Source organism: Malania oleifera, chromosome 5, assembly GCF_029873635.1.
Source record: "Malania oleifera isolate guangnan ecotype guangnan chromosome 5, ASM2987363v1, whole genome shotgun sequence".
Lineage (NCBI taxonomy): Eukaryota > Viridiplantae > Streptophyta > Magnoliopsida > Santalales > Ximeniaceae > Malania > Malania oleifera.
The window spans coordinates 66,516,529-66,525,358 of NC_080421.1; the positions used below are offsets into that span (position 1 = coordinate 66,516,529).

The window sequence follows — 8,830 nt, forward strand, 5'->3', positions numbered from 1 at the left end:
TATTTTCAATGGACATTTTATCTAAGCATTTTCTAATATCAATATCATCTTCATCATCTTTATTAGAAAATGGATTAGACTCATCAAACACAACATGAATGGATTCAATCACAGTTAAAGTTCTTTTATTGAAAACCCTATATGCTTTACTATTAAGTGCATAACCTAGGAAGATGCCTTCATCAGATTTAGAGTCAAATTTTCCTAGATGCTCATTATCTCTAAGCACAAAGCATTTACAACCAAACACATGAAAATAGGAAATATTAGGCTTATGATTGTTCCACAATTCATAAGGGGTTTTATTAATTGATGGTCTAATTAACACCCTATTCATAACATAACATGCAGTATTAATAGCCTCGGCCCAAAAATATTTAGGTAAATTATGCTCATTCAACATAGTTCTTCCCATTTCTTGTAGTGACCTATTCTTTCTTTCAACTACACCATTTTGTTGAGGTGTCCTATGTGCAGAAAAATTATGTGATATGCCCTCTAAGTCACAATATTTTTCTATGCTTTCATTTTTGAATTCTGTGCCTCTATCACTTCTTATGTGAGTGATTTTATATCCTTTTTCATTCTGAATTCTCCTGCAAAGTTTGGTGAAATGTTCACATGATTCATTTTTATGTGCAAGAAATAACACCCATGTGAATCTAGAAAAATCATCCACAATTACAAAAACATAAGATTTACCACCAAGACTTTGCACAGAATTAGGCCCAAATAAATCTAGGTGAAGCATCTCCAAGGGTCTAGTAGTAGATATGAATTTCTTTTTCTTAAAACTAGATTTTGTTTGCTTACCCATTTGACATGCATCACAAATTTTGTCCTTTACAAAAGACATTTTAGGAAAACCTTTAACTAATTCTTTTCTAACAAGTTTAGACAGTAAATCCATGCTAGCATGCCCCAAATGCCTATGCCACAACCAACTAGCTTCGTTTATGGTAGAAAAACATGTTACTTGTTGTGAAGCTAAATTATCAAGAGATGTAGTATAAACATTTTCATGTCTCTCAGCAGTAAAAAGCACTTTGTGGTCCGTTTTATTTTCTACTATACATTTGTCATTTTCAAATGATACTTTATATCCTATATCACACAATTGACTTATGCTAAGTAGATTATGTTTCAGTCCATCGGCCAAAAGAACATTGTCAATAGTAGGAGAGGAATCCTTACCAACCTTACCTACCCCGATGATGCGTCCTTTGGCATTGTCACCAAATGTCACATAGCCTCCATCCTTGGGAACAATTGAAGTGAATTTTCCCTTGTCGTCGTTCATGTGCCGTGAGCACCCACTATCTAAGTAGCACCGGTCCTTGGATGAGGATGATCTTAGGCATACCTGCAAAATAAGCTAAGTGACTGATGCTGGTCCCCAAATTTTATTGGGTCCATGGAGGTTAGTGGCAGGATCTCCCTTAACTACCCATACCTTCCTAATTTTAGCATGCTTATTCCTAAGTGGACAATCAAATTGAATGTGACCAATCTATTTGCATTTAAAACATTTCAATCTACACTTAGGTTCTTTAGGAGGGATATGAGATTTTGACTCACGTGTAAAATGTCCTAAGTAAAGATTAGGTCATCTAACATTTTCGATGCCATTAAAACCAAGACCCTCTTTACTTAAGGAATTTCTTTGAGCACCAAGTAATTTTTCAAAATTTTCTTTGCCCTTTGTGAATTTAAAAATGATTTTGGAGCTATCCTCCAATTTACTCTCAAGCTCAGCAATAGTGGTATCTTTTTCTTTTAAAATAGATGCATGAGAGGTTTTTGCCATGTTAAACAATTTTGACCAATTTCACATTTCTTTTTCAAATCATTTTTCTCTTTGGTCATTTTGCCTAGCAATTTTGAGACACGAATATATTCAAATTGCAATTCTCTAAATGTAGGCATGCTGTCAGAATCACAATTATCAGATGAATAATAAGAAGATGATGAACTAGAAGACGATACCTCATCCCCGTGTGCCATTAAGCACAGATTAGCGACCTCCGTGTCACTATGATTTGAATCCGAGTCGCTGCTGCTAAATTGGTCCCCTGAAGCTCCGGCTTTCATGGCTCTCTTCTTTTTCTTAGCCTCCTTTTTCAGTAGTGGGCAGTTAGGTTTGATGTGCCCCACTTTGTTGCAGTTGTAGCATGTAGGAGCATTTGATTTTTCCTTTCTTTTACTGGACTCTCCCTTTTCATTAGTGGAGTCTCTATATTTTTTAACGGCTTCCTGTTCTTCCTGAAAAATTTACTAAACCTTTTGGTTAGCATGGCCATTTCCTCATCAGTGTCAGATTCACTATACTCACTAGATGTGTCATTAGATGCTTTTAGTGCAGTCACCTTCTTAGCCCTGTTATGCTCATTAAGTCTTTCATTTATGGACAGTTCATAAGTAATCAAGGAGCCTATCAGTTCGTCTAAGCTCATGGCCTTAAGATCTCTACCCTCAGCAATGGCCGTAGCCTTAGCTTCCTAAACAGGAGGTAAGCCTCTAAGAATCTTCCTGATCATCTCATATGTAGGATAGGTCTTTCCTAATGCATGGAGTGAGTTTATGATGTGTGTGAATCTAGTGTACATGCTCTGAATGGACTCACCTACATTCATCCTAAAGGCCTCATACTCACCGGTCAACATATTTATCCTACTGTCTTTCACATCTCTAGTACCCTCATGTGTGACCTCTAACTTATCCCATATTTCTTTTGCAGTTAAACATGCCATAATCCTGTTAAATTCATTTATATCAAGACTACAATATAAAATATTCATGGCAGTGACATTAAGACTAACAGCTTTCATATCATCATCATCATATTCATCCTTAGTCTTAGGAACCCTAGCTGCACCCTCAATTCTCATAGGGACATAGTTTCCCTTGGAGACAATCCTCCACACCTTCCAATCAGTATTCTAAAGGTAGATGCGCATCCTCTGTTTCCAGAAGGTGTAATTAACACCGCTGAAAACAGGAGGTCGTGTGGAAGATGGTCCCTCAGGGAAAGGGGTCACGGAGCTATGAGCCATATGTGATCTTTGTGCAAAATAACAATTAGTCTATGCTACGTGGCTCTGATACCAATTGTTAGCTTTACCGTGATCCCAAGAGGGGGGGTGAATTGGTATTTTTAAATTTTATCTCCTAGGTATTCCTCCTAGCAGCAGTATGTTCACAAGCCTAGGGTCAATCTAGTGCACATAATGTAAATATACCAGAAATTAAATAAAGCAGTTTAAACAATCATACAAGCACCAGAAATCAGTAAAGAGAAGATGACACGCAGATATGTTATCGAGGTTCGGCCAACTGCCTACGTCCCCGCCTTGGCTAACCAACACAAGGATTATCACAATACCTTGCTCACTTAAACGGGTGGAGCGGCACCTATACAAACCAGGTCAAATTACCACAGGGCTGACCTCAACCTTTACACTAATCCTTACCGGGCTAGATTACTGCCCCCTCAGGCCACGCCTAGAATCTCTCAGATATACAATCAAAGGTACAATACAAGAGTGCTTTCACGTAAAGCGGATTTGTACCACAAATGCGCACAACCACAAAACACCATAGATGATTTGATAATGTAAGCTCTGTGTGGTCTAAATATGTCAACTCTCAACAATGTTTTCTATCAGTGTAGCAAGTACGTAAGAGTGTCAATAATAATAATCTGTGTACTTCAAAATATTCAGTCAAGCGTGTTCACACAGAGTATCAAACAAGCCTCAACATTGTCAATCAATAGAATGTGTCAATCATACGAATGTGTATATGCTTGGATTGCAAAATAGATAATCTTTGTTTTCAGCAAATGATATATATATATATATATATATATATATATATATATATACTTGTATAAATAATACCACAAAGATTAGTGTAACAAGAACAAATATCTTTTCACAAATTGTTTAATAAATTCCACAAGATATTTGAGTAAGCTTGAAATATGTTTTTGCAAATCAAAACAAATACAAACTTCCAAAGATATTGCAATGATAATGCAACACTCAGAAATTTACCACAAATCTTCTTAGAATAGGCTTATTAGCAAAGCCTCCTAAGAAAACTTAGGTTATGCTCTCGAGAGAAAAATCGATTCAATCACTCTAAACAATGAGAGCAAACCTCTAAGCAATAATACTCAATACACTTACAAATGATTTAGATAGATGAAGTAGGTAAGCTTGAGTAGGTTTCAAAAGGAGTATGAGTAATGAGAAGCAAAAATAAGTAATTTGACTTGAGAGAGATTTTCTTAATCTTTTTGCTAATCAGTGCTTAATCCATCAAATGAAGGAGTATATATAGACATACTGAAAATTTTGACCGTTGGGGACTTATTAGGGATTATTGGAAAAGTCTAATGACTCTTAAAACAATTTAACCTTGTTTAAAAAATTATTAACCGAGGTCAAAATGGGAGCAACCCGAGATGTCCGGTCGACCAAAATTGGTTCGGTCGACCAGGACTCAAATGGCTCGGTCAACTAGGGGTATTTTGAACTAAGTGGTCGGTCGACCAGGGAAAGGCGATTTGGCAAATTTTCGAGGTTCGGTCGATCGGGCCTTTTTGAACTGTGTGGTTTGGTCAACCAGACCGCTAGGAATTCTCCCGAGACCCTTTGGTCGACCAGGTTGTTGGAGTACAAAGTTGGTCGGTCGACCGGGAGGTCAAAATGTTGACTCCTTGGTGGTTCGGTCGACCGGGGTCAAATGAACTATAAGGTCTCGGTCAACCGGGCCTTGGTCAAATTATTGACCCAGGGCTGGTTCGGTCGACCAGGGCCTTTTGAACTACAGGTTTCGGTCAACCGAAAGTGCACCAAGTGTGCATTTCGGTCCCGTATTGAGCCAAACAAGTCCTATTCAAGTGCCTAACAAATTTATGTGAATATGTGTGTGTCCTACGGTCACTTAGGGTCCAATTTGGAAACACCAAAAAAGTCCGGTGTCGGTCGACCGAACCCTAAGGTCTTTCTAATGTCCTGTCTCATTCATGGTTCGGTGTGAGCTTGCAAAATAAATCATGCATGTGATGTGTGTGCTTATTACAAACCAAATACCCTAATTACTATTACAAACAAATTTCACTTAGAGATATTTTAATTTGGAATATGAAATTGTCTTCAAGCTTTTGATCTGTTAAGTGCCGTTAATGATCTGCTAATATAGACCTGCACATGAACTAGATATTTATTAAATACAAGAGTATTTGTCATTATCAAAACTAGGGCGTGACCTATAAGGTCAACACAGGCCAATTCTCCCCAATATGAGTAATATTCTTACAAACAGTGCTGGTTTGTCTATCTTAGGGCATAGGGGCTTATTCTCCCCAATCCTCGATAGTTTTTCTTTCCGTAAACTGATATAGTCTACATCCTACTTAGGGTATAGGGGTTGATTCTCCCTAATCAAAATAGTCTTCTTACAAACCGTGATGGTTTATCTATCTTAGGATATAAAGGTCGATTTTCCCCAATCTTTGATAGTTTTTCCTTCCATAGACTAGTATGGTCTGCATCCTACTTAAGGTATATGGGTCAATTCTTCCCAATCCAGGTAGTTTTCTTTACAAATCATGTGGATTTGCCTATCTTAAGGTATAGGGGTCGATTCTCCCCAATCCTTCATAGTTTTTCCTTCCATAGATTAGTATGGTCTGCATCCTACTTATGGTATAAGCGCCAATTCTCCCCAATCTAAGTAGTCTTCTTACAATTGTGTGGATTTATCTATCTTAGGGTTTAGGGGCCGATTCTCCCCAATCCTTGATAGTTTTTCCTTCTATAGACCAATACGGTATGGATCCTACTTTAAAGGCAAATGGCAAAATTTCCATGCCTAAGTAGTCATCCTCTCAAATCTTGTTGGTTCATTTACCTCTAAGGTATGTCGCATTAGTTCCCAATTTCAAGTAGTCATTTTCTCAAATCTTGTTGGTTCATCTATCTCAAAGGCATATGGCATTAGTTCCCAAATTCAAGTAGTCATCTTCTCAAATCTTATTAGTTCGTCTACATTGGAGGCATGTGGCAATAGTTCCTAAATCTGAGTTCTCGTCTTCTCATATCGTGTTGAATTGTCTACCCTAGGAGGCACGAGGCATAGTTCTCAAATCCTAGGTAGTGATCTCTTCATAAACTATTCAGTTTAAGCATTACTCTATAAGTTTGTTGAATGGACCTAGATTCCAGTTGAAAAAAACAAAGGAACAAAACAAAACAAAAAGTCACACATATGCATTTTCGTAAACCCACACATTCTCTCTTTCCAAGTATTGCTATATAATGCACAACCAAAAACACATATCTCTTGTCATTATAGATTTTTTACTATAGGATGCTAGGAGACATGTCTTCTCATCATCCTAGGTAACAAACCTATAAAGAATGCAGTTATAGGCACTTTATTTTGTCTGAGACCTTATATAGCAAAACCTTAGGGTTACTTTTTGTAATTTTTAGTTATTCTTAGTTTAATTTGGATGTCATTAAGGCCTTTTCCTAAGCACGATTTTCATTTCACCTATCCTTACCGTCTGGTTCAAGTCTGCATGCGTTAGAATATTTTACAATAATTCATTTTTTTGTTAACATAATAATATATATATATATATATATATATATATATATATATGCATTCTAAAAAAAGCTTCAATAGCCTTGGATTCATTGGGCCAGCCTCCCACAGTACTACACCTGTGCACACAAAAGAAAGAAAAGGTTAGTTAGTTACAACCCAATCTTGGGCCCAACGTTGTACTTGGGCCCATAGTGAGTTTGATTCCTTTTAAGGCCCAAATTGGGCATGTTTTTCATTTTGAGGTCCACTATGGGCCTATGCCAACATCAAGGCCATGTTGGGCTAGTTTTGTGAATAGAGGCCCATAGTGGACCTAGCTTGGTTTAAGGCCTAACTTAGTAGGAGGCCAGTTTAAAAATAATATATAATTATTCAATAAATAAATAAATAAATAAAGGAGATTCCTTTTTGGGAAAGCAAACCCTAGCATAGGCCCTTATTCTCCTCTTTTTCAAGTAAAACAATGAACCTTTCCCACCTCACTCCCCTCAGCAGTCGTAAAGGGAGTAGGCTTCCCAAAGCTTTCTTCCTTAATTGGCCATTACCCCTCTCCCTCAATAAATAAAGGGTCAATCAAGGACCTTCCCTAGTGTTTTCCTTGTCTATAAATAGGGGTCTCTAAAGAAAGAAAGAGGACTGGAGTTGGATTCTAGGAAAGAGAAACATGAGAGTGAGTTAGAGGGATTGAAAGAAAAAGGCAGAACTCTGCCAAGAAGAGAAAAAGAAAAAGCAAAAGCTTCTCAGAATGAAGAAGTAGCGAGGAGTTACTAAGAGATAGCAAAGAAAGAGTAGCTAAAGAAAGTTAAAAACAAAGAAGAGAAGAACAAAGCATAAGAGTTTAAGGGGGTTAGAAGGTAAGTACCTACCCTTTGTTTCTCTAAGTCCTAATGAGCACTTGATTCAATTAATTAGGGCATTGTTTTTTTTTTTTTTTGAAAATTCTTTAACATGCTACCCCGATTTCTAATTTAAGCCTAACTAGTATCCTAATAAAAAAAATTAGAACTCAAAAATACTCTTTAGACCCTCCCAAACAAAGCTCAATCAAAGTCCCATAAAGCATTCAATTAGAAACTTAAACCCCTATAAAGACCTCCTTATCAAAATCTAGCAAGTTTTTGAATCAAAAACCCTTAAAATCCCAAAATCTAAATCTAAAATCTCATGAAAAAACTTGCGTTTTTGACCCAGATAAAAAAAAATTAACTAAAAAACATGGGTCAAACTACCCAAACCTGCTTCAAAATACCTAGATCCAGTAACCCATACCCAGACTAGGGACTTGGGTCAACTTAAGCTGAGTCTAAGTCAATCAAGACCCGAGTCAATTAACTCATTTACCCCTGAGTTAAACCCACCTAGGACCCCAAATGCCCTAGCTCAATTGGCCTAGCCCAAAAATTAGCCTAATCTAAAGCCCAGATTGCCCCAAACCCAACTAGGCCTAGCCTAATTGGGCTAGCCCAACCTAACCTGAACCCAACTCGCCCAAACCTAAAGACTTGAACCCTAGCCCAACCTAAAACTTAACCTAACCTAACTTAACCTAACCTAAACCTTAAGCCCACACTTACCCAAGCCCAATCCCCTTGACCCAAGCCTAATTGGGCCTAAACCAAGCCTAACTCAGCCCAACTAACTAGACCCACCTCCTAGCCCAACCAACCTTAACTCAATTAGGCCTAACTCACCCCAGATCATCCTAAGACTAACCTAAAACTTAAGCCCAGACCTAGCTCAAACAAACCCAAACTCAAGTCCACTTAGGCCTAGGTAAACCCATATCTAAACTAGGACCCAGACACTATTTAGCTTGGCACAACCCTAATTAACCTTGACTTGATCTAGCCCCCATTGGTCCTACCAGCCTAGTCCCTAACTTAACCCATCCCAAAAACACCATGGATCAACTTAAGCTAAGCCCAACTAACCCATGATCCAATTAGGTTTGGCCTAACCTAACTAAACCCTAGGCCTAAACTAGACCCAACCTAAACCTAACCCTCACCCTAACTTGAGCATAAGCCTAACCTTAACCAGGGTTAGAATCGAGGTCAACTAGCCCCCCAACCCCTCATTTGGATCTTATGAAAATCAAAACACTGCCCAGAAAATTCAAGAAAATAAGGAAAAAAATGAAAAGAGGTGAGGGAGAAAGGTATACCTGAGAGGAGATCCTTTGGAACCGACCATGGATTTGGTGACAAGG

At 37.9% G+C, this 8,830-nt stretch overlaps 1 protein-coding gene across 1 annotated transcript in view; it reads right to left on the minus strand.

Moving 5' to 3' along the window:
- Positions 1-1,035, minus strand: part of LOC131155725 (transcription and mRNA export factor ENY2-like) — a 56,967-nt gene extending 55,932 nt beyond the window's left edge. The window contains exon 1 of the mRNA XM_058109085.1: positions 1,025-1,035. The gene's annotated coding sequence lies outside the window, so the exon portion shown is untranslated. The remainder of the gene's footprint in view (positions 1-1,024) is intronic.
- Positions 1,036-8,830: the final 7,795 nt, after the last annotated feature.